The following is a 26,846-nucleotide window of genomic DNA, read 5'->3' as shown; positions in this document are numbered from 1 at the left end:
TGCCGGAGCCAAGGTGAACCAACCGTGATCCAACAAAGAAGATTTTCCAGCAAGTCTACCCGCTTCCGCGCAGGAAATGAGAATAAGACGTCGTCGGATCGCCTCTGGACCTCCGTCCATCCGGGTATCAGAGAAATATATTGCCACCCCGACGTCAATGATACAAAACTGCTAGTGTGGGATTCGCGCGATGACGAATCTCTTCTCCGTTCTCTGCTGGCGAAAATCCTCGTCATTGCACTTTCGAGTAAATTTACTTACTTAGATCAATTTAAGAGCATAGTGATCAAAACGTTGTTGCCGGACGTGTAGGACTATGGGTGAAGAGTCAGGGCGCGGTGTGTCTGATAAGAACGACGAGAGTAACAGTGGGCAACAGCGACGTTCAATATTAATATTACGTAACGAGAGAGTTCTATCGTCATCCGTATACCGCCGCTATTTGGTTATATCCTCGAAAGCGCTGGCGTCACGTTTCTTTATTAAGGCACGCATCAGCGAGTTGATGACGTTCAACGTTTCGAGTTGATTGAACGTGGATCAGGTGCACCCGAATGGGAGGAGTAAAACTTTATCCAATTATGTCTATTCACTTTGCACCGCTTTGGCTCGCGATCGTAACTCGGTTATTTTCGCTGCAGACGAGCGAACTACCCTCGAAGGGAATTTCTCCGCATCCTCTCAATCCGCGAGGCAGAGTAACTCGATCAATTCACGGCAAATAAATATACCTATACAATTTTAACGACGATTCAATTTTCCCATTTTCCCACTTAGTCCCCTGTATCTACACGTCGCACGAACGCCACCCAAATCCAATAGAGATGTGTGCCGCGCTGTCTTCCCACCCGAACGTAAAGAGAAACCTACCCAACCCTCACGCCCGACTATTTTCTTGTCAAAAACAATCCCTAGCAGACGTTGAAGGCCCGCCTTTCGGTGTGGCTTGGCAAATTCAATTTCAAGCAATTGCTGCTTCTGCAAACTGCACCGTCGCGCATGGACGGGAATTCACCGATAAACTTCACCCCGAGTCTCGCTGCAAGTTTCAGATTTGACGCTGATCTTGGTTAAGACGCGAAGCTTGAAGCTTTGCTCGACGTGTGCGGAGAAATCGTTGAGGTGACGAGCTTTGAGGTATCGGAGAGTGAAGAATAATAAAAACGTACCGGCTGGTTCGGCACACGTATAATATTCAAAAGCTACCGAATGAATGCTGAAAAGTTTCAACTCGACGAGGTTTTAGAGTTTCCGACTTCCGGAAGGGGTATACCTCTAATGCGCGTGACATATCTATAAACAGACCCCGCATAAAAGTGCATATGAAGATAATTTAAATTCACTCAAATTAATGCGCAACAGCGTCAGAAGCTGTCGGCCTTCCCTTACCGTCGGCCAACCAGGTCAACGAGGCTTACGTCTACATAATTAAGTTACCGTCAACTTGTTCAATTAACTCCTACCCTCGCCGTGTCAGCGATGTAAAGGGTGTAACAGAAGCATCCAGTTTTTCCCGATTACAAATGGAAAGCAGAGGATGTGCGGTCGATGAGGAAAGCGAGAACTTTGAACGAAATTTTCCTCCTACTTCGTCCTCCCCACAAGGAAAATAAAGCGAAGCGAAGGAAACAAAAAACAGGTGCAAATTCGTCAACCCCATTGGCTAGGCCTCGACGAGATAGCTATCGCCATGCCGGAGAGATTACTGACGTCTGCACCTGTTGCCGCGGATAAAGTAAACTGCCGAAACAAAGCCCTTTAGTCAGTTAAAGGCCGCCCTTCGCCTAAATCTTTGCTTTTTCACTGCAGAACTCTACCGAACTCTTGAGAAGAGTGAAAACATGTTTTAGAAAAAAGTATCGAACACGTTTGGAACGTCGAGCTAATTGAATAGGGACCGAATGAAATGGATTTGCACCTGAATTCGCGAGTTCATGAATTCAAACGATTTCGAATCTAGTTTAGTCTAAAGGCTAGGTGGTCTAGTGGAGTAAGGCTCCGGTAAAGCATCGCTAGATACCAGGTTCGATTCCTGGCTCCGTCGTTAATTTTTCGAATTTACCAGTAGTTCAAAAATTATTTACGATTCACAAAGTGCTACGTTTTACATTGAGTAATAATTCAAATCACCAACCTATCAATTAGTGGGAAAATTTCATAGCGCAGCTGATGTGGCATACTTCATTCCGTTCTATTGAGAAAGTACGTTATTACCTTGGGATAGAACTCGAGAACACGAAAATTTTAGGCTGATTATGACAGAAACAATGGAAAGTACCAAGCACAAAGGAGACGGTCAATGAAAATCCTATTGCGTTCGCCGACCTTTCCGTTTCTTGATTTCAAAAGCCTCGAAAATTGGCAAGCCATGAAATTACGCGAGAGACGGTTTTTCGCCAGGCGAAATTCCGCCACTAACGATACCTGCGAGATTGAATATTGATGTGCCGGTATTCACCGAAGGGAGGGAAATGAACGAGCTCAGCAAATATGACGAAACTTGGTGATGAAATATCGAATAGCGATTCTTCTTGACGTGTAAAAGTGTTCGGGTAAGCATAAATTCTACATTTACGCGGAAATCGCGATAAATGGTATCGAATTTTCGGAAAAAATTCTTCAGATACGATATCCTCACAAGGAAAGTGCCCGAGGTTTACCTTACATAGATTTTCTCTATTCAATGATGTGTTGTAGTGGATCAAAAAACATTTGCCACGTACTTTTTACTTGAGGGGTAAAAGCCAGCCTCAAAGCTAACCCCCAAAAATCGATTTTTTTGGTAATGACGTCAACTTCTTCTTCACTTTTTAAGCGGCCGAATCGGCACATGAAAAAATACGTTTCCAACAATAAGGTTTTTTTGACATACTGCAACACATCACAGAATAAAAAAAATCAACGAAGTACACCTCGGGCATTTTCCTGGTCAGTACATAAACCGTGGTCCAGTAAAATTCAGAACAAAACTGTAAATATTATCATACTTATATGGATTGGCATTAAAAGTTTATAAACTATAATCAAGCATAGTGATTACGATTATACAGTAAATAGCATAGTAATCACATTATAAGTTTGCCGTGGCAAATTTTACTGCACGAAGTCACAAGTTCAACTTCCCAAGTAACCATAGCGCCACAATTTGACGGCATAACTTTCGCAACCCAGGATTCTGATTGGTACTTTTTTCCAGTAGATGGTGAAATTATACGAAGTAATAGCTGCGCGTAGGTATAGCAGTAACTGCATACAAAACCCGTGGAGAGTAGCTGCCGAATGCAGTGTTGCACCAGACTGCACGGTGATGAATGCATCCCGGGTAGCATCTGCGACTATCCCGCAGCAGAGGGAGTTCCAACAAGTTGAAAGGAAAGCGAGTGAATCCCCCGGCAACGCCCAAGGCGTCCGGAACAATGTTTTTCCTCGATCTCATTCGCGCACGTCGGTTCTAACTCACGAGTCGCGTGTTAGAGAGACGGGAGATGCAGGGGCTCCTAGAATTTTCTCTCAGTGTCATAAATAAATTCGCGCCCATATCCCGCACGCGCCGTTTCCACATGTATCCGATATACCGGCGTATGTGGAGGCCGTGAGCCTTATCTTGCGAGCGAAAAATTATTCGGTGAACCAGAGCGAACCGGCTCGAGCCAATTCGAGCCGTTCCCCTCGGGTTCCAATTTCACCTTCGTCCTCGGCCAGTGGACTCGCCTCGGATCTTCGCCAACTCCGTACACCGTCGATACGAGAGGCGTCGAGGGCGTCGGGAGACCCTTGAAAATGTAATAAGGCCGGTAACACGAATTTACGAGCCGAAGAAACTTGTTCCTCGTACAACAAGCCTGCACTGCCAGCGTTCCACCCACTGCAGTGATGCGAATAAGTCGGAAACTCGGATCGCTCCGATTCTCCAGCGTCTCCCACGCGTTGGAATCTCGCCTTAGCTGCAAGTGTCGCTTTAAAAAAAAAATAATTTGCTAGCCCAGCGGTTCGCAGATCTCGGAGCAACGTCAGCGGGTTCGTTTAGGTGAAAAAATGAAGGGTCGGCTCCTTTTCCGGGGAACGGAACCGGGAACCGGGAAGAACTAACCGACCGTGTGACGTGGCCAAAAAACGGTGATCGTTATTCACGCGACCAACGCAACGACGTAAGTGGACACAATCGCGTTGCAGTTCGTATAAATTATTCGACACGCCTGAGAATTTATTATCGACGAAGGTTGTACGCCGAGGAAATCGGATTCATCCGCGCCAGACGTGACGTCGGAGACTTACCGCGTATGGGGTGCACGTGTCTATGGTAATTTCAAGTGGCTCCCCGTAAACAGTAAGCACCATATGCAAACGGCACGGAATTAATTATAGCCATGAACGAGAGGTCGGTCGCCGTGGAGCGAACGCGTGAGCCGGGGTGATAATTTAATTTCGAATATTATGGTCTCGGATTTCACATGGGATTAGAGTCATAAACAGGGATGTGTGTTTGCATCGCATGAATATTTATTGTCAAATAACGCTGCCATTCCCTCGGAACGAACGGCAGGATTAAATATACTGCTAAGTTAACTGTTGCCCGTAAATCGGTTGATACCGTTCCAACGACTTCGGTCAAAGCCTGACGTGCGTTTAATCTCCATGTATCGTTTACCGATTTGGCAATTAAAACTCACGATCAGCTCCGCATACCGTCGGTTAATAATCCAGCTAATCGCCGTCGATTCGCGTTGGTCAGGAGAAGCAAATCGGCCACCATCCATTACCGTTTTGATTCGCCCGCAACAACAGCCTGCACTCGAGCGATTAGCGTTCAACCGGCAACATAACAGAGAGGCCATTAGTGCCGACACGATTTCTTTGTTACGAGCCTAAGGGTAGCGATTTTTCGCAAGGTATCAGACGGCCTGCGCTTTACCTCAATCAAGACTAAACCCTCGCGCACGCGACCGCTGATCCATGACCGGGGCAACGAATGAAAGAGAAAAGGGTCAGCTGAGCGAGGAAATAGCGCGTTGCAGGGGATGTAAAAAAAAAGGTCGTTTCCCGGCTGATCTCCCGGAGCTAACAGATAAAGGATCGGTAGGTGGACGTACCTCAGTACCGCACGTTATCATCCTCCGTGAACAAGGACGGCCTGCGCGTGAACGTGAGCAAAAAAAAAAAAAAAATCGCCAATAAAAAAAGATCGAAGAAAGACGAAAAATGGCTCCTTAAATTGCGATCATCTTTCAAACAAATCGAACTCACTTCGTCACCGCGACGTCGTTACGGCGTAAGCTGCACCGGGTTGCTACGACTAGGACTTGTTACGGTTTCCCGTAACAAAGTTCCGCGATTCCTGATCTGCGCAAACCCAGTTTCGATTCGCAGTTGCACGGAGTCTCACTTTGTGCGCGCAATTTCTTGCGTGATGAAGCAGGGAGGGTGCAGTAGGTGCGCTGTTGCATCCGTCGGTGAAAGACTCGGCAATATTGTCTCCCTGAAATCCGTGCTGTGAAACTCTACTGTGTCGAGAAATCAAGTCTCGTGTTCACCGTGTCTGATCGTACACGTCTACACGCGCCGTATACTTCGTGGAAATTGGGAATAAGCGTCTGGTTCGGCAACTCCCTCGGGTTGTTGTTGGTAGCTCGAGGCTTCACACGAACACGTCTCGCAGGAGCCTCAGGCTGTTACCGACGATGTGGATAATGTAAACTTGATTTCTCGCCCTCCGGATTACTCGGTATTTCAAAGGAACATCCCGCTTCAATACGTATATGGTTGCGCGTAAATAGGCGAATGAAACGATATTCCGAGGGGTTTATTCAGCGAATATGAGACTCGACGAACGGTTTCGACGACGTGACACGGCAACGTTTCCAGGTAGTAACAAGGAATCTCCGAATGGGATAAGTATTATGGATGGGAGGGTGGAAATCATCCGGCGGAAGAGAAGGTGGAACGGGAAGTTATTCGTTCCTGGAGCCTACATCATATCGCATTACATCAACATCCGCGCGTTTGGTACCTGGTTGCGGTATCTGTAAATTTCCTTCACGCGATGCTAAGGAACGAAACGTTCTCTCAGCTTTGAATTTTCCTTTCAACTTTTTGAGAAAACAAATTAAGGTGGCGGTGAGGGAAAGTCGTCGGTTTTCTTTCAGCCAGTGGATAGACTTATTTCTACGAAGGAATCATCTTCTTCTGGTTCTATTTTACCCTGTTCGCAGAAGGCTTTCAAGCCCCGACTCGTAAAATCGTGTCAAGATTCCTCGAGCTCCACAGGACTTGGGACACGCCAACGACCGATCGACTTTGGGACCAATGAACCTACTCGGCCGATCCTGCGCCCATGCAACCGGCGAAGGACCCCGCAAAACGATGCTTGCAGCCCCGCTGGCTTGATCCAGTCGAGTGTGCATTAATCCCAACGTCCACCCCACGGATTCTGCGGCAGACCCTCGACAGATGCACCGGCTCACTTAAAGCCACTCCAGGATTATAATGTCTGCTTCCGCTCCCCGAGGCGTCGTTCACTTTGTTTGGCCACCCCGACGCAAACCGTTACGGCTAATAAATTGACGGGAGGGAAATTGCGCGATGGGGGGTGACGTGAGGAGACGAAGAGAGAAAGAGAAAGAGAGAGGAATGCCCGAGAAGCTAGTACCCGGCAAATGATTAGCCGTGTTATTCACTGTCACAGACACATATTTCAAATTATTCATCAAGCTGATCTTTCATGGGGGAAAACAGCACCTACAAATGATCGAACAAATTACAATTTCAAGGGTGGGGAAAATCCGTCCGTCTTGTTGTCAATCCTGCACTCCGAGGTTTCGTTGAATTCCGCATAACAAGATGGTTGAACCGATGAGAAAATAGTTTGGCGATTCGTGGAGTGTGAATTTCGTACCACGTGCCTGTCGTTTCTCTTACCTCTTTCCAGTGTCGCGCTGGCTAGTTGTGATCGACGGACAATCCAGCCAATTATGACGGCACCGGGTGTAAGTGATGTATACCTGCGAGTCTGGATCTCCGCTACAAAAGATCTCGCGCGGATAATTGGCCCGGAAAATGAACCAGGGACTTCTCTGTGTGTCGTTGCCCAAGGGTCGTTGAGGTATCGGAGTCGCGTGCAAGTCTGTAGACTGATGCTGAATCGAACCACAGACTTCGAGGGCTCGTCTGGTGATTATTCGGTTCGATAATGAGATGAACCTGAAAGTCAACGGTACTATTATACGAAATGGAAGGGAAAAAAATATTATCTAGGGCACATGAAATGGAGACAGCTGCAGGATAAAGATGTGGCTTTACGAAAGGAAAGCTTTCTTTCCCGAGTCATCAATGAAACACACGAAAACATCTTTCTGACAAGATTTATTGCAAAATAATTTAATGAGAAAAATTATTGGTGTGTAGCTTTCGTTTGGTAAAATTTTATGCATTCGATGCGAAGCATCAACATAAGGCGGGAAAAAAGTTTAATCCGTGAATTCAGTACTCAGTTTTTAAATTTCATTAAACGGTTTCCTGGGCTTAAGAGGATTATTCTTCTCATGCGTAATCAACTTCAATAATAAAAATGAGTCAGAAAACATAGAAGTAAAATTGGTGAATAAATTGAGCGTAATTCTATTTCAAAGCGACGCACGACAAAAACACGAATATATTTGTAGCAAAGGCACAAAGGTACCGAAATCTTGTTACCACTGTAGAGCACGTTCTCACATTCCAAAAGCATTTCTGCGCGCTGATTGAGCTCCGGCGAAACAGTTTCATTTCGAGCAATTTTATCCAATTATAAGATACGTCCTGTACAACTAGATTAAGTTGTAATTTCAACGATCGAACAATAGAAATCGAAAAGCACTGAGCCTGCATATTTTCAACATAATCTAAGAAGCGACCTTCTCCGATTTTGAAATGAAAAAGCGGCTCAAATATTGCCGATGTTTGAGCAGCTGTCAGTCGAATATCGTACGAAGGGTGCGCCGTCCTTTTCAACGAGGCTCTTAAACCCCCTTGGAGTCCCCGCGGTGGGTCATAAGTTTTCAGACTCTCTTCTTTTTACCCTTAGTTTTTCTCCTTGTTTTCTCGTTGTTTTGGTTTACCAGAAAATTTTCCGAAAGTTTTATTTTGCAGCCGTGTCTGTACTTGCGCATTTGTACAGATATACTATGTATATATTAATACGTACATTCTTCCATGCAATCTCGCTTAAATAGATCAAACGATGACGAATGTCCCTAAGGAGCCGCCCAACTCCTGCCTCCGGGTTTCCGCTCGTCGTCTTGAGCCCCGCGGGACAGGCAAGACGGAATAGCAGGGACGAAAATTTGTTGCTTCGCTTTGGTTTCGCCACTTCTATTCCGCATCTAAGTAATTGTGTTGATTCAACACTCGCAAACGCTGATGGCTTGCGATACCCGAGACAGGTTCGTGATTATTGGTTGTTAAGAGACAGTTCCGCGTGGCTTAGTACACTGACTGCGGTAGATCAACGTCGACTTTGTCACGTTCGATTTCCTCCATCTTCATTCATTCGTCTTGGATCTTAGCAATTAATTTTGCACCGCTGGTTATACCTTGTCGGTAAGATACGCACATGCGCACCTCGGAGGACGGAATGGTTTCAGCGGCTGTGATACTTGAGGATTTGGAGCAAATCTCACGGCTGACTTGACAGCCTAAACTAACCTGGGATAATTAATTCACAAACATCCAGGGCATCCTTGCGGACAATCTCGCTAGTTAGTTACTTGCCGTCCCCAGACGCAGTTTCTATTTGCGCACAGCACAATCCAATTTGTACTAAAAGCTTAGACACCCCGAGCTGAGAAAGGTACGACTCGGGGCTAAGTCCTCGAGCTTAGACCCGTTTCACGATCGATTGATCTTCCTGGGATGACCGGGTCTCCTCTGTGATAACGGATCGCTAACGGTTTAGCGATAATTACTCTGTCACTTATTCAAAATCTCATTTCGCAAGAAGTAGTCTCAATGGAATAGAGTTGACAATATAGCATCTAGAAAATTCAGCGAGGAAAATACCGATTCACGAATTCTGACGATTAGTGCTCACCGTTGGATAAAATAAATCTATATACGTAGAAGCGTTTTTTGCTATCTTCTATTGGTAGCATCAATTTTTTTTCTTTTTATTACAAGACTGAATGGCTTTGTGAGAGGCGTTTTCGGAGCCTAAAAAAAATATTTCAAAGTCCAAAAAATCTACGAGACAAGACTACGTCAAGATGGAACTGATTCATTATCGGTATTTGTCATTTTCAGCCACGCATGTCTCTTATTGTTGGCATAAAATGCGTCAACGCGAATGATCGAAAATCGCATGATTTAGATTTTTCGTCTACGATGTGCGGGTAGAATAAAGAATTCGACGTGAAAAAGACATATTTCCGGGCATGTAGTTACAGCCGACGTGTATTGCTCTGCATATTCGCTTTCTTATCCGCGAAACGTTATACAAGCACATGACGCTTGTACTTTTTATTACTACCGTCCCACGGAATGTTATCTGTTTTTTCCTCCCTCCTTTCTTTCGACGTCGCAAGAACTTATCTTGAACATAATAAGAATTTTATGTACCTCCGGAATATTATATCCGTGAAATGGGTGCGCGGTATTGAAGTATAACTGATCCGATCGGCTTGTTCGGGAAGAAGCTGCGCAGGTTGTAAACTGAAATAAATATTTGAACGATCCGTACGCCATCGCTCCGTTTCAAGGATCAACAAACAAAGCCAGGGTGAAAACCCATCACGTTTTCACAGTAGGAATAAAAATTTTCTCACAGCTTGAATCGTATTGTACTTGCCTGCCGTAGGCGCACTACGCGAGGAGTTGGAGCTCAACAGATTCAATTCGCAATATTCGAAGGACGAATTCCCGATGATTCCCTTGGTAGTAAAAAGTTTCATTCGATTCCTCAGAAGTTTTCATCGGACAGGCGAGTCGTGCGAAAATTTCCTTTTCAAAAAGCTCGACGAACGAAGAGTGGCTGAATTTTGTTGTAAAACAACGCGAAAAGAGAAGGTGACAAGCTCTGATCGACCGAGTGGTGATACTTTATTATCGCACGTGCGCAATGCCTCGCAATTAAATCCGCAATTAAATACTCGACTCGATTTCCCTCTCTGAATAAATTTCGAGCTTTACAAGTGGAGCCTTGGGATTATGTACAAGTCTGGTATAAGATAGTTTGGTAGCGAGGACGAAAAATAAGGAGCTTTCAAGTTTTAAGAAGAGTGACGTAAGGAGCTCTTCACAACTCGCGAAAATTCAACTGTAACGCTGATGCCGGTGCTGATTCCGCTTCTGTACTCACCTAAGTGATGGTGATGAAAGAAACGCAGGATGGATGGGGGGACGTTTTGAGGAGAGAAAGAAAGAGAGAGAGGGAGAGAGAGAAAAGTGATATCCAGCGAGTCGCGGTATCTCACTCGTTGGAATAATTTTCTCCTACGATAAATAGGAACATACCTCAAACTTCGACCAAAAGCTGAATAAACCTCGCCGTTTACCACGCAAACATCATTTCGGGATGTACCGTTCCACTCTGGCAAACTTGATGGAAAAAAATCCACGCCGAAACGCGAAAGCAATCCTGCTGCAAGTAACGCAGCTTACGGCTTAAGGAACCGCGCAATTTAATATTCGTTAATGAAAAGCTGCAAGCGCGCACCGTCGAGCTGTAATTTGCTCGTTATTAGAGCACCTTCAAAGTCTGTCAATTTCATCGAGAAACGCGCCGAGCTCTGAGCACTTTTATATCTTTCTCTTCTAAACTTTAATCATTTTCTCATAAATGACTGATAGAGATTATACTCGGTGAAAGGATACGTCATTGAGAATTCAAAAATCTAAAGTTCAAAAAGTACGAATAAGACTGCATACTCCGGGTTAATTAGCTATAGCTCGAATATGATTTCATGAGACGCTGAAAGCATTTCGGTCCATTCCTGCATCGATCGTCACTGCACCTGCAAGCTCAGGATGCAGTGTCGGGGTGTTGACCGTAATCGGTTGAAAACGAGCAGATGTTTGACGCAAGTTATGGCTTACAAGCAGAGAACTTAGGGGTGGGTTTAGACGAGCCAGAAGCCCGAGTCCTTCCTTGAAACTAGTTTCAAGCTTGTTGACCACCAGCCGTCAGGAAATGGAAGACCGAGTTTGCAGCGACGGGCGTGTAAATTAGGGCAAAGTGTCGTACGGATAGGAACGCGAAGAGACGTTGCTGCACGTAATCGAACGACTCAAAGCGTCCGAAGGGTTTCGCGAAGTTATATTTGCCGAGGGTTAAAACTGACCGAAATATTTCGCGGTTCCAGCTTTCTCTAGGCTCGGAGCCAACTGGGACGCGACCAGTGTGCGAAGCGTTGCGACAGTCGATAGTTGTCACGCATAATCAGTCAAGTTCAAAAGCCGAGGCGAGGACTGATTCGGTTAACGTAAAATTAAGCCCAAGTCTAGACGTATTATTTTATCTGTAATTTAGCGTGAAATGCACAGTGCCTCAAGAAGAGCAATTAGCAGAGGCGAATATACGCGAAGTCAAGCCGATTAAATTCCCGATGGAGATCCTTTCATTCGTACAACGTAGAGACGATATTCGTCGTTGAGAAAACGTTTGTCAATACGCGGACAGGTATAGTCATAAGCCGTAAATGGATTACGAATTGCTTTGAAGATGGGTGATTTTGTATTTCGTTTTTTTTTTTTCTATCGAAATCTTCTTTCACTTTTCAATTGAACACTATCGGCTTCAGCATTGATTAGTATTTGTAAATAATATTCTCAACCTTAAAGACCTTCAATAATCACAGAAAAATTGCTGTGATATTATACAATAATTATGTATACCAATGAGATAGATTATTGCTGATTCTATTTTTCTTGACATCGATACGCGAGGAAATTACAAGTGTGTTTCATATGTTACTTTTATTTTCAACGTGAAATGAGGTGCGCATTAAGTAGAAGCAAGTGTATCTTCCCTTACAGCGACTTTTTTTCAGGATTTCTAAGTACGTCTTTATTGTGTTACGTTTAATAGGTACCAAGAGTAAAAGGGTCCCTAAACAGCCCTATAGTCCGCGCGTTCGGTACGTTCCAGACGAAATAGCGGTCGACAAAGTGACACCTCGAAAACTTTACCACAAAATTGTCTGAAAGCTGAATTGTAAAATGACCAAGTTCAGTTACCTGTAAGATATTAAACTTCACAGTCGAGTTATTTTGGATTGAGCTCGGATGCTGATTTAATTCATCCTCCATAGATGTACGTCCTCCTATCAAAGTCGGACGAGTAAGCTCATCAAGTGTTCGAACCTACGTCGATTACCAGGGTTGAATAAGGGCGGGGGATTGGGTAGAACTACTCGAAAGGTTCTCCACGGATTCGGAAACTGGCGTCTGGCCTCCTGCCTGAGCTGTGGCAGCAGCCCAGAGAAGCAGCAGAAGCAGAGCCCTCTAACCTATGTAATTAAAATAGTGATGTAGGTCACAGAGTCTAGTGCAGACGGGGGTGGGTGACTGGCTGTAGCTATATCGAAGCAAAGACCGTGGCACTTCGAACTTGGCTTCCAAGAGTTCATTACATGCGGCAGTCAGCGAGTCGCCTCAGCCTCCGGAATCTCCGCCTGTTGTCCTCAACCGCAGAGCCCCGGGCCACGTGCTTCTGTCTTCCGCCTTCGGAAAATCTGATACCAAATTTCCAACGATCGATCGGACAGCGCGATCAATGAACAATATCATCAATCGAAAAAAATGTAGTCTCACGCTAGTTTTTCCCCCCGAACTGAAATTTGACTAGGTTTATTCAACGAGAAATTGAACTCGCGTAATGAATGTCAACAGCTGTGTTGTTTTTGCCCCCCTTCCGGTTGACGACAATACAAATACTTACCTTCGTAAAAAAAGTTTCAAATTTTGAAGTAATATTTCACGTATGCTTTCGACAAGCAGGATACACGAATGAAAATTGTTTTCATCCGTGTGAAATGTATTTATTATTGTTATTATAATGTTTCGAGAGGGAAAAAGAGAGTGTGTGTTGTAAGAGTTTTGGACGAGCCGTACAAAATTCATATTATTACGGAAGGTTATTTTGGGGGTGTTGAATTAGTTGCTGCAGCTTTCTCGATTCAAGTATATAAAGTTGCCATTTGGTTGGTCCGTGCTTAAAATTGTTAAAAACGAGAATAAGACAATCGGATATTAAAATTGACGAAAATATAAAAAATTCGGTACCTATCTGTTCCCTAAATCCCACAGAAAAAAAAAAATTTGCTGAATTCGCATGCGAAGCTTTTCCGATACCCTCTCACCCTTCCATAAATACAAAATCACTACAGCGTAGGTAACCGTAACATTAAATCCGAAGAGGATGAACGCGAGAGCCGGTACGTTCAACGTGAAATGAGTTCACCCACTAGACGGACTGCATCAGGCAAGTAGTTCACTCTGATAAATAACGCGGAAAGTAGAAGCAGAAGTAGGCTGGGTAGAAATGTGATAGGAGCTGTCAGTGAGGGGAGAGCAGAGAGCCACGACTCGTCAAGAGTCTACGGTAGCTTTCACTCTCAGCTTCGAGTGCCTACCCGGTAGAGGCAAAAGCTAGGGTGGTGTCTGCAATCGGTAGGTGGGCACTCCACCCTGAGCATTCGTTAAAGTGCCGTAGTACTTTTCTCTCGCGAGCCTCTCCTTCGCCGCAGATGATGCAGATATAGCTTTCATAGGTAGGTATGGATCCACCTGCATTTCCTCAGTTTCAACGGTTGCCTGGGCCGGAAAACTTCCCCCTGCATTCACGTATCGAGACCTTTTTCACATCCGTTTCATTTCAAATCCTCGACTGAATGGCCTCTCTTGAATCGGTTAGCTACCGCAATATCTCAGCCGTTTCCTCTTTCGTGCTGCTCCAAGTGTTACAATGATTTTCATCATATCGGTTACTGTCGATTTAACGGTATGTGGGGCTTGGATCAAGGAAATGTCAGGAGATTTTAATGCATGTTCGATCTGACGTTCAGAAACGCTTTCCGAAGGTCTCATGTTATTGTTAGCAATTCGTATACTGTACTTTTCGAAAATACTGTGATTTCTGATGCGGTTCGTTGGTTGGATCTACGCTTAGTCGTAGACTGTTGAACAGAGTACATGTACAGCAATTTGTCAAGAGTTTTTTCATCTAATACTTCTCGGTCGGTATTTCATAATTGAGAATAGTATATTTTATATACGTATTAATAAAGGAATCTGTAAAGACAGGTGCGAGGTGTAAGTGGATAGTGAAAGGCAAAGAATAGACGGGTAAAATAGAGCGGTGAAATGAATTCACAGTTGAAATGAGAGGCGCTCGATAAAGCTTCTCCAATGTAGATGAATATACGGTAGAACTCCATGTGTTTTCGTAAGTAAACTTGGAATAAAAGTTGAAAGCCGTGAATGGAAAACGACAGGATCGTCGGGTGTTCGTTCGAGGTAAAAATCATACTTCCTGCCTCACGTATAAACGGCACTCTCGATTTCCCGACGTGCTTTCAGACGTCGATTGAAAAGTAATCCATCCCGGTGAATATCCGGAGTAGGTTATAAGACAGCGACTAAGCCAGGAAGTGGAAACGCGACTGTGTATTTCTATTTTCCCCAAGATAAATGAGAAAATCGATTAGTGTAGCTTCGTCGGACGCTTGCAGCTCCGCGGCTAGACCGGCTTTATCGTATTTCGCCCTTGCGGACTTGGAGTAAAATAAATAAAGAATTCCGGAAGAGTCGCGATGCCCCCGCAAAACGTCGTGTCTACCCTATATACCTCAGTGGTATATTACACAATGTACATAGCTACCAGTCACCCGGCAGCCACTATCTCTAGGTAACAACTGCAGCAGAAACGAGCCGCCAGACCGCGATTAAAAAACAAAGCAGAATAAATGGGAAAGCAAAAAGAGCAAACCGAGAGCTCAGACAATTTGCGGGCTAGATAATTCATGGCATGGCGAATGGAGGCTTCATTTATTCACCCCGGAGGACTATTGGTTAATTGAAATAATTCCGACCGAGTTGAAATAATTCAACACTCCGTGTGTCTGAAATGGTGTTCAATTTTTGACCCAATTTGACCAATTTCTTTGCCACGCGGCAGAAATTGTTTCTTTCTTATACGCAAACTTGTCGTGAATAATTAAAAGAAGTGACTTTTTTCAAGGAGACACGTCAAAACTTCGGAGGGGCTAATTCCCTTTGTAATTAACTTCCAGTCAGGATCTGCGAGTTGCGGTATGAGATTATCGGCGCGGGTTAATATACAAGTTTCCTTTAAAAATTTCCCACAACTTTTGGCCCCGGGTTAAATGTGAACAAAAGACCGGAGGAAACTTAAATTTTTCCAAGTTTTCTAGAAGCATTCGTAAGACTGATTAACCCCCCATTTTATTTTTCCTAAAGGTTTCGATTGACGTGCAATCCGAACCTATCGAGAGTTCATAATGAGGTGCAACATACTGGCGCAACCGAGATTTATGTATTCCTCACTGCTAATTGTCAAATTTCGAGTGAGTAGGCGTACGAGGAGAGTTCCGGATACCGATTCCTAGACGGACATTTACCGACACTTAGCCATGACACAAACCTTTTTCTGGAATGTTCAAGCGTCGGGATTATTCCCACTCTGATCAATAACGTCGGGCAACCGAATGCTCAGATGTACGTTAAAATGAATCAGAGTGGTAATGAGCCCCATGCTCGTGCATTCTGGAAAAGGGTTTGCGTCTTTGCGAAGTATCGGTAAATGTCGGTATGAGAATCTGTATCCAGAATTCTCCTTGTGCGCCTACTCGTGTGAATGCAGTCACGCAAAATTTGAACCCCAAAAATACCCCGTCGCGACTTTCAACCACCGGCGATGAATTCAGTTCAGACAAATCGGAAGGGAGGGTAGTAGCGAAATCTTGTCTCTAAACGGGGAAAGAGAAACATGCAAAACCTCTTCACGGATTGGTTTTTGGAGCCTTGGTGAGAAAGAAGAGAAATAAAAACGACGATGCTATTCTTGCCGAGAATTTATAAACCAGGATTATCAGAGTGAACGGTTCAAAGCCTCACGCTTCTTTTGAACGGTAACGCCGAGGTCTGAGTGCAGGGTAGAATAACACGCGCCCAGAATCTAGACATGCGGAGTTCCGCAAAGGGGAGTACAAAAACGTGAATGACGGCAGGTCGCCTCGTCCCAAGGGACCAGAATTAACCGAGCTCTTTCTCTTCGGAAATTTTTAAGGTGGTTCTTCTACCTTTTTCTTCACCTATATCCTCTTATTTACCCCCGCCAAGAATTTAATGGAACCTCTCTAGCTCTTTGCTTTCTTTTTTCTCCGCTCGACCTGCTTCTGCAGTCGAAAAATGCCGATACCTTCCCTCGCTCGCGTTATAAATATACGAAAATCGACCTGTACACGTTCGCTCATCGGTCACGTGGACTCGACGGCCACGTGCATGTAAGAAAACACACGACACGGGGCTAACCGAGCTAACTGAGACTCTGGTTCTACCCCGGTTTGCTCCTAGGTACCAAGCCGTGATTTATATATCAAAAATGCTGTCTCACGTTTATTGTTAGACCAAGAAAATCGTGTGATCTAGTGGCGCATGCTCAGTCTAAACTTCAAGCGCCCGTGGTTCTGGAAACTTACGCGCAGGATAAAAGAAGATTTCAAACGTATGTCGAAGATGTTGTTAATCTTCTGCAACAGACGCAGTAACAATGATTTTAACAACAAGTTTGAAGACCAACAAAACAAAGAAAACAGTATTCGCGACCGGAAATCCTCAGCAAACGGTTTTTGAAGCGCTACTTGGAATCTGTTCCTGAATCGAAACATGAACACACAAACGAGAAGACAGGTTCGATTGCTTATAACGAGCATTATACATCATTATAAAACGCATCGCGTGGCATGGGAATAATCCAACCTGTACAGTGTATAGGGTTGCGAATTACAATCGGTACGGATTATACCTATGGGTAGATGCATCGCAAAATGAGGTATTACGGAGTCCACGCTAAGCCGAAGCGCTTCTCTGCAAGAGCGGATGAGAATATACGATGTCGATGAGATGAGATTGTTTAAGGAAGTCCGTGACCCGATTTTTGTAAATCAGTTTTTCCCGACTTTCTGAATCCGAATTATGAATGCACGCCTGGATGAAGAAAAAAAAGTGATGAAGACGACCAGTCGATCAAAAATGGTTCGACCAAGTACGAGGTGTATGTCATTCGACGTAGAAAGAAAAATTATGTAGCAATGAAAATTAGCAACAAAATACAATTCCTCGTATAAATTGATTTTGAGGAAGATACCGCAGTTTACCATTATTATGAGCTCGTTTCGAAACCCTCTTCATTGAATCGAATGGGAACATTTAACATTCTTCGATGATTCTACATACTCGTAAGATCGTTCCGTGTAATATCTGGTTTGCTAGTAAGACATGAGCATGCGGTGAGTATTTTGTGGAAGGAGAAGACGAATCGTGAACTTTCATTACAGGAGCTGAGTTGCGTAATACAATTTAAGTGCACGCGGGAAACTTAAAACGCTGCAAGGATATTGGAGCGCAATTAATCTAGTGCTCATAAAAGTTTTGATTGCCTTATTCCGGGGCTGAGATCCTTGCGAGATTTTCCGTGGGAAATGAGAATCGAGATTTCGTGACAGAAAGAGGAATCACACCTTGCAACAAGGGAGCCAGTGAAAGTGAAACCGGTATATCATTCAAGACGAGCCTTACGGCGAGAGGTGATTAGCAAGCGCTTTAATTACGGTCGATTATTAATTTTTGGGCGTTATTAGCGAGGCTACAGAAGAAGATAATCCGGGGTGGCGTTATGTTGGACAGGCAACTCGGTGCGGCGTTGGTTTCTCGCTACCTTCGGCAGGAGGATGAAATACAAAGATAATTAAAATTGAAGCACCTCAACTTCCCCGCCGCGACTTTGGAAACTGAAAATTCCGGCGCTTGGACAGCCTGTTGCGAAGTGCCAGCATCAACGTTTGAATTATTTTTACGCGGACGTTTTAAGCACGAAACTAAATTGTTTCTTTGGGTAATACTATGGGATTATAAAGCTCAAGTTTCCCAGTATCGCTGAAACATTTACAACGCAAATTACCTCCTATTAAAGATGTTACATTTATCCGTGTTACATAATATTGGAAACACGATACTTTTCCGGCAACGGCTCTTTTGACAATTAAATAGAAACTCAATTTACATGATAAATACCTTCGCTTCGACGGGACTCGGAAACTTGAGCTTTACCTAGGTATTACACAAAATTAAAGCTTAATATCAAATTTTATTGTAAATCCAATCTCGTCGTTGGCCGAGAGAAAGATACGTTTTTTTTTTTTTCAATCATCTAACTCAACCTACAACGCGTCGGAATGTCGAAGCTGCGCAAATACTGCATCAAAGGCATGATTATTAAGATTCTCACATTGAAGAACAATTCCTCGTTTGACAACTCTTGAAAAATTGTATCCATAATTTTGGATTATTATTATCGTTCTTACAGGTTATTCGACAATCTAATTAAGCTAAGGTTGATATTAGCTGATGCTCAGTTACACCGATTATAAATCAAAACTGGCTGAATAATGTATAAGACTTAGTACAGCGTTAGAGTAATTAAAAAACGTAAACAGATTTTCGACGATAAGTACAAATGACGCCGACTTGTACACGTCAGGGATACAATAATTTACAAGCTCTGAGAAGTGAGCTTTAGGTTCTCGGACTCTCCGTCGAATCCGAGGATTCCCATTCGGAGCTTGCCAACACACGGAAATTCTTGCTCGTTCTAAATCATAGCGTTACAAGCTCGCGGCAGAGGTTTATAAATCTGTGAAGGCAGCATTCGGTGTCTCACGGAGCAAGGAGCTTCACTCGTGAGTTACATCCAGGATACACGCGATAGGAAACTCCTGCCACTGATCTATTACCCCGTTCACCCCCCAAAATTCACCCTTGCCTTCCGCTTCCGCCAAAGCTCAGGCTATTTCTGCCTGGTCAGCTCCAGCTTCTTACCTCGCACGTAATCTGACGCTTCATTTAATTACCGTCATTATTGTTTCTTCGTTAAGTCAAAATGCATACCTTCAGCTTGTACGTATTTTTGTTAGATTTTAAAATTTCGATTCTAGTAAAAATGAGGATGAAGAAGCACGGTTTGTTAATTGATCGCAAATCATGCTTAATCAAATGTAAACTTCGAACGCTTTAAAAAAAAACGGTGACGGCAGCAACAGTTTTTTTCATATAACTTTTCACAAGGGAAAAAAAAAAGAAAAAAATTTCAGATACAAAGCTATATATGGATTGTTGAACCAGACCGATGCCGCGGATGTTTCATTATTTTTTCTCAACTTCCCAGCATTAAACGGAAAGCCTGGGTACATAAATTATCTTTCGATTCCGGAAGTTAAATTGAGAGTGAAAAGGTTTCGATAAAAGTTTGAATCGTATGAAGGGTGAATTTAAAAATCAAAATCGTAATACATGAAACATGGTTTTTTCTGTTTTGCTAGAAAAACAAAGTACAACAGGTAAATTGAAAAATTACTGTAAACTATCGTAGCCATACGGTTTTGAGAAAGTGAAAATTTGTCGAAACTATCATAATTTTGTATATTACACGATTAACGCCATACATCGACTGAGATTAGTTCTCTCACTTTCTACAGAGCCGCGAAGCGTTTCGCCGCATCGAAAATTGCCGCATCCGAGTCGGTTTAATCCTTCCTTGGCGAATGCGGTTACAGACAGCGGGCCTCGGATCTCGGATTACTACCAGGGATAGGGACAGAGACCCTAGTAATCTCTAATGGGAGACGAATTACAGTCTTTAGGAGTAATAACAGTAAAATTGGATGTCCGTAAGAAAGCAATTTTGAACCCAGTCTCCGCCGCTCCGGGTCCACTGCGAGCTGCTCGCACAAGTCCTTTATGCGACTACGAGGTCCGAGACGAGCGAACGTATAACCAGAGAGAGCGAGAGAGAGAAATAGAGAGTGAAACGTTCGAAGCGGGGGTCCGAGTCGAGATACCCATGAGGGGGTGATAAAAAATTCGCTGGAGTTGCATCGCTGCTTTTTTCAGGGAAAAACTTTCGGCGTCTGATACTGGTAAAAAAATTCCCCAGTTGGTGTACAAGTATATAGGTATCTACTTGCGTCGATAAACATCAAGGCTCCTCATCTTGCGCCACTGCACCACGTTTCTGAGAAGGATGAGAAGGAACACCGGATATCGCTCGGATTTTCCCGTTTCGGAAGGGAAGAGTGGGTAATGCTTGGATGTTATTTTTTCGCGGTAAGTTTCAGGAGTCGTCGAAGGATGTGGGAGGCTGGTTTTAACATTCGCGTGACTGCTTTCCCGGCAAAGTTTTAATTTCACTGTACATTTTCAATTCATCGAAGTTGACTCGTAATAATTCTGCAAGTCAATCGGTATAAGAGTTCCCACTCATTTACCATGTTCGAACTATACTCGTCTCATATATATACCTAATATACGGAATCTGTATGGTCGAAAAGAGGATCAATCCGAGCTGTCGATTAATCGATTAATCAAAGAATAAAATCACAACCAAAGATCGGCGTGATGATCAATAATTCCAAGGAATATTGCTTGGACCGTTGATTGGCGTCATCTCAAAACATGATACGCGATTTTTTGATGGGAGGTGGTTTTTCTTGAGTAAAATTAGGGGAAACTCCCAAGTTTGACTCTGCGTCAACCCCGTGAATTATCGCGGGCTAACTATTTTATTTCTATACAACGGTCGAATAAATCATAAAGTCGGCGAAACTGGTGACGAAACAAAAATTTATTCTATTTGTAGATTTATTTTATTTGAATGAGGGAATCGATGATTGGATCAACCGATGTTTAGTTGGAGCGACGAGATTTTTATTTGGCTCCCCGCGATCGCCGATTTAATTGATTCATTTTTTGCGTGTAGTAGTTTTTATTCAATTCGATGCGGTGTAGCAGTGCTTGAATTTTTCGGCATAGGTGGAAACCGTCGTTGACGGGTCGATGAGGCTGGAAATTTGATAAGTCAGCACCGCCTATACGCACGATAAGCTTTTCCCAAACATTCCATCACACCTTGAGTGAGTGAATCCGGATTACGTTGCTGTAGCAACGAAATTCGGTCTGACTTGTGAATGTCGAAAATTGCCCACTTTACTCAAACCGACGACCACTTCAATCTCATCCACGATTCACGAGTTTCAGGATACCTATTCCGAAACATGCCCAGACTCGCTCAGACGATGTCGGATTGGAGTCGAATGGGATCTCTTGGGTATCATCGAGGAAATTTGACAGGCGAATATTTATACGGGACAGGATTGACGGAGGATAGATTTCAAATCAACGTCGCATTACGATTTCCTACAATCAGAGGATTGTTAAATTAGAATTATACTTGAATAACGATGAATTTGTTGAGAAAAATTCAAAACTTCATCAACTTATACGAAAATATGACAGAGCCCATTTTTAAATTCTATTAACGAATTTTATTTCGCAGATATATTGAGGGTTGAAGTATATTTCCATTTCTTTTTTCGTCCTTCTTCTTTCACTTCAATTGAATTGCTCGTACAAGCGTTTAATTGCTTCTGATAAAATCGTCACCCCCGTCATCGTCCTTTCCACGTTGTTCAACCACCATTATTATAATCATTTCCAATTTTTATTGCAGAGAATAAACTCCGACGTCATGCTCGTTTCCATAAATTACAAGCCGTAATTGGTACAACTGCAGATGTAGAACGAGAACAACGTAACTGTAACAGCGTTACGATATCGCAGTAAACGCGGTACGTACTATAAAGCCACGAAGTTGTCAGACGCAAATTTTATTTTCATCGTCCTAATTTTTTGTCCTTGTAATCTATTGCCTTACGCCCGGGAATTTACATTTTAGGTTATCGCCTCGGAGTCATACAGATAAATATTGCGAACTGTAAAATTAAAAAATGGTATACTATCCTAAGAAAAAATGAAAAGAACGCAAGTTTACTGGAAATCCGTTCGCCGAAACTCACCGCGTGTTTATCGATATGCATTAAATCACGCATCGTCGTTTGTGAAAATTTATAGGAAAGGAAAAACCGGCGAGCCGGTCCACCTCATTTGTCGATTTTCTGTAAGCTCGAGCTTTCCGCTTTGGCCTGGTTGTGTGTGTGTGTGTGTGTATGTAGCTTGGTAAAGATGGGATAAGCGTGAGGTGCAGGCTCATAAATATTGATAACGCCCAGCCCAATCAATAGTTCCGCCCAGCTATCGGCTGGTTAAAAAGTTTCGCCGGTTAAAAAGGGAAATGATTAATGCAAGCCTTAGTCTGCGAGTTCGACGACGCTAGGCGACGCGACGCCGGGATGTACGACTAACTAGACTATTCAGAGAACGAGAGAGAGAGAAAGAGAGAGAGAGAGAGAGAGAGAGAGAGAGAGATGAGAGTCGACTTCGGGGAACACGAGGTGATAAAGCAGAATGTAGAAAATGTTGTAAAAAAAAACGAAAAATAAAAAAGGTAGAAGGAACCGCAAATGAAATAAAAGAGGGATGATAATAAAAATGGTCGGTGTATGCCGGGCCATAAATGTAAATCTGAAGTTGGCGTACGTTTCAACGTCCATTGACCCGTCCATGCCGAAAGAACCCCGAACCATCCGCATCCACGGCTCTACCAGTATCTCACGGTATCCAATTTTCCCTAGTCTATTTCGGAATGGCGGCTGAAACAGGCTCGGCCTGCTTACGCTTCGCGTCCTCCTTTCCTGCAAGATGAACGGACGAATAAAACAAGTTAGATATACGATTCAACCCTTCCTCGTTTCTGCATCCTCGATACGAAGGCACAACGCAGACTGCGCCGTTCCGTGCCCACCCGGTTGTTACGAGGTGCGTTATACCTGGAGTGTACACAGAGATGGAGCAGCTACTAGGTGATGAACGACTCGCGGCGCAATTGGCAATTAAGAATTGAATCAACTTGCGATGCAACCTGTCGCAGAAGTCGCACCCAGTATCCTTGTACTCATTGTCACTCTGTAAACTTGGATTCATTCCGAAGTGCAGCCCGGGCTTCCGCCTTTTGTTGATCAAGCTTCAGTCCTGCTTTGATGCTTGTGTTGTAAGGCTTCAGTAGTGAAACGATATTGCCTTCTGGTTGGAGGAACGTACACGAAACCGATCTTTCGAGTACCGTGGATACGACGTTTTGGTAAATAAAATCTCCTTGTTCAAGATTTCCAGGAAACTTGACTTCAAGGAGACGGGCAAGTTTATATATTCAGGGAAAAGCGTCTTCTAGAAACCGTTCATCCTGAAGGAATTTTTTAGTAGTCCATATAGTTGATGACTCTTTCACTAGCTTTTCTATAAGATGCCATACTTTAGTACCAAATATATAGAAGCGAGGAATCCAAATGAGAGACTCTAAAAGTTTAATAGAATCGGAATCTCGGTAAGCGAAGTAATTTTACGTCGCTAAAGCTGGGATTATTTTTTGGAAGAATCAGGGTCCGAAATCACCGAGTCGGAAATTTTTATCTCAGTTCATTGTAGCTCAAAATAAGAAACATCGTACGGAAATCATGTGGAAATAGCGTACAAATATTCAAAGACGGAACCGGAACGTGGGTTCAATAAAAAGAAATTGCATTTTCTATGCTTCTAGCGGAGCGATGCAGCTGGATGCTTTTCATATAAAGGCAGTTTGAACGTTACACCCATTACCTGCCTGTCGTTTTGAAATTTTTCTACCACGAAGCGTTCCATTTACAGTAACAGAACACTTCAAAATTTCCTTCTACATCTCCGACAATCAATCACAATAAATTTCAACAACCTGCCAGCCCACCAGGCACGGGAAACTAAATCCTTCTTTGAAGCAATAGAGTAATTGTTTGATTATGAAGCGGTTCGTGCACATAACACACTTTACACAACCTCAAGGGTTATTTTGCACACTTCTCTGAACGATATAAATGACCATGGATAAATAAGTTACGTCGTCACCATGGAGGTTCCTATCGAATCCTAAAAATATCCTCGATGCGTTCCCACCGCGTGTTTGAATCCCGAGTAATCATGATCGCGTCAAAGTTATATTGCAGTAAGTCTGTAATAAAAGCGTTACAATATTAAAGAGGAATACGAACACCGTAACAGAGCGACACGAGTATGAATCAGCGAGCAGACTTCCCTGTGGCTAGAAATTACTGCAATACTACTACTACGACAACTATTTCCACTGCGACTGAGTCGATTCCGGTAAATAAAGCTCCTAAAGCTGAGCCTATTCGCCTATAAGTTCGTTCGTCTGTCGACGTAACAAAGAGAGACAGAGAAATAGAAAAGGTAGTTTATGTTTATTGAATTTTTGATTGCCTCCTCGTAACCCGAATCTCGCTCTCTTGACGGTATAAATGTATAAATCCCGACTTTTCCGGCTTCATAGGCCATACTGCGGTACAAGAGGTGGACCCGATTCATGTGCTCCAGAATTTTTCCGCGAATACCATCTCGAGCACCCATCAGAAGGCTTTTTTCCGACCTCCGGCACTGATGAGGGTCCCAACCGTTCCCTGAGTCTGATTAACGCATTCCATGACGCCTCTCTACGCCGGCGACAATTAATAACACGGTAAAGCCGAGAAAGGTCCCGAAGTGCGCGAGATCAACGGACTCGTTATCGAATACGAGAACCACTTCCGGGATTCCTGCAGTAAGTACGCCAGTGTTTTTTTCCTCACCTTTCCGAAGGCGATCGATCGGATTCGTTGTCAGTCATTAGAGGAGATGGTCTCACCTCGAATTAAATTCTGTTGCTATTCGGTTTCAGAATAAGCCTCTGAGAGGATCCTTTGTCAGCCCGATAATCAAGGAAGCGAGCAGCCTTTCAACCGAGTCAGAAATCCGAATCCAGAAGGATCGTTGCTGCGGCTTTTCAAGGACGAGTTATCCTCTCCAGGATATTTCATGTCACAAAGCAGCCCAAAAGTTTTCGAACGAAATTCGGCGAAGATCCGGGCCGCGTTGTCTGCCGAAATTGAACCTTTAACGATCTGAAAATGCCCGGATACTTCATGTTGCGGAATTGATTACCAGTCCGCGTCTTGTTTCTCGAAGAATGTTGCGAATGTAATTATCCGGATCACTGATTCCCAGTCTTGGAATTTATTGTCGTTGCTATTAAATGAGAATGGGTGACAAATGAACGAAAGCACACCATCCAAAAGGAGGGATAGATTCAAGCCGTTTCGCAGTCGGTCATTCGGTATTCGTCCTACAAAGCTCTGCGGGTTCAAGGTCTGACTTGCAGGGTGAAACTCATTCTAGTTTGGGGTACATAAGACAGGGGTGAGCGTGGCTTAAGCGGAATATGTAACGTTTTCACACCCTCCTTGCCGTTAGAATTATCATAATCGATTTTCACTATGGTCCATTCCATGCGTAACTTATGGCACGAAAAAAAATCAATTCGAGTATAAAATGGTTCGATACGCGAACCGTCGTCCATTTTTTTTTTTTTTTTGTCGACAATTACGGTGTAAAGTTCTTTGCAACTTATGATATTTATCGTAAGAAGTTCGCGTGCGGATAAATGTTCGCCATTCCCAAAACACTGAACTCCGTAGAAATATTTAGAAAACAGGGATTTCAGCCAGTTCGTCGTTTCGCCATTTGAATAACTCGTTGCAAAATGAAGCGATGTTTTCCCGCTTTCCACCTAACTTCGCGACAAGAAAAATTTCATAGTCGTTTCAAAAAAATAAGAGCGTGGGTAAGAAAGCTGGGAATTTCCTCACAAAAGTGCACTTTGTAACAGGTTTCTGTCTTGAATTTATGAAAGAAGTTTTCGACTGTTAAAGTAACGAATAACTTTCAGGCATTATAGGGATACAAGCACGCGGAAAGATATTCGACAAAAAGCATGAAGAAACTTGAAGTATTTTCTCTGTAGATTTTTTCTTCCCTCAAATTGAAGCAAAAATTTTGCTCGATCCCGTCTCCTCTTCCTCGCTAAAACTGTAAGACACAGTTCCACAAGAAAGAGACAGAATTTTGCAAGAAAAGCACGTCAATTTAAATGTGCGGAATACTAAATTAAATTTCGGATTCGAAAGAAAGAAACTTGCCGAACTGGAGGATATGCGAATTCTACAGTCAATTGTGTATTCCGACCGTAAAGCAGACAAAACTAACGTTATCGAATATCGTAGGTATCAAAGCTTACATACGTACTATGAGATAGCGGCTTTTTGTCGCAAGCTCTGCTACACGTAACGTACCACATATACGTATACTCAAAGAACTTGAAAGTAAAGTTTTTGAGGAGCATCGGTGGTGGAGAGTCTGAGGTGACCTATATACGTATACCGTTCCTACAGCACTTTGTCAATAAAAGTTGCAAACTATACAAGTTGATGGAGTGTTTTTCTTTTTTCATCCATCTTAAATTCCAACCAGGATTCGATCCGCGGCGGAACGACTGGGGGAGGCGCGCGGCATCGCTCACTCTTAAAGGCAAACAGTGAAAGATACGACAGAAGTCGAGTTCGACAAACAAGCTAACTTCAATATGACTCAACGCAAATCTCGCGACGGTCCTCGATTTTACAAGAGAATTTATATTCAATATGACGCATGTAAAAAAATTCTACCTTTTTATAAAGTTCTGACCTCTGGGACGGCGTCGTCGCGTTGATAACCTTATACATATGTATGCGTCATCGTATTCCACCTGACAAGAGTCCCTTTGAACT

The sequence above is a fragment of the Neodiprion pinetum genome, chromosome 6 (assembly GCF_021155775.2).
Source record: "Neodiprion pinetum isolate iyNeoPine1 chromosome 6, iyNeoPine1.2, whole genome shotgun sequence".
Taxonomy (NCBI): Eukaryota; Metazoa; Arthropoda; class Insecta; order Hymenoptera; family Diprionidae; genus Neodiprion; species Neodiprion pinetum.
Note: the sequence above shows the minus strand (reverse complement) of the source record.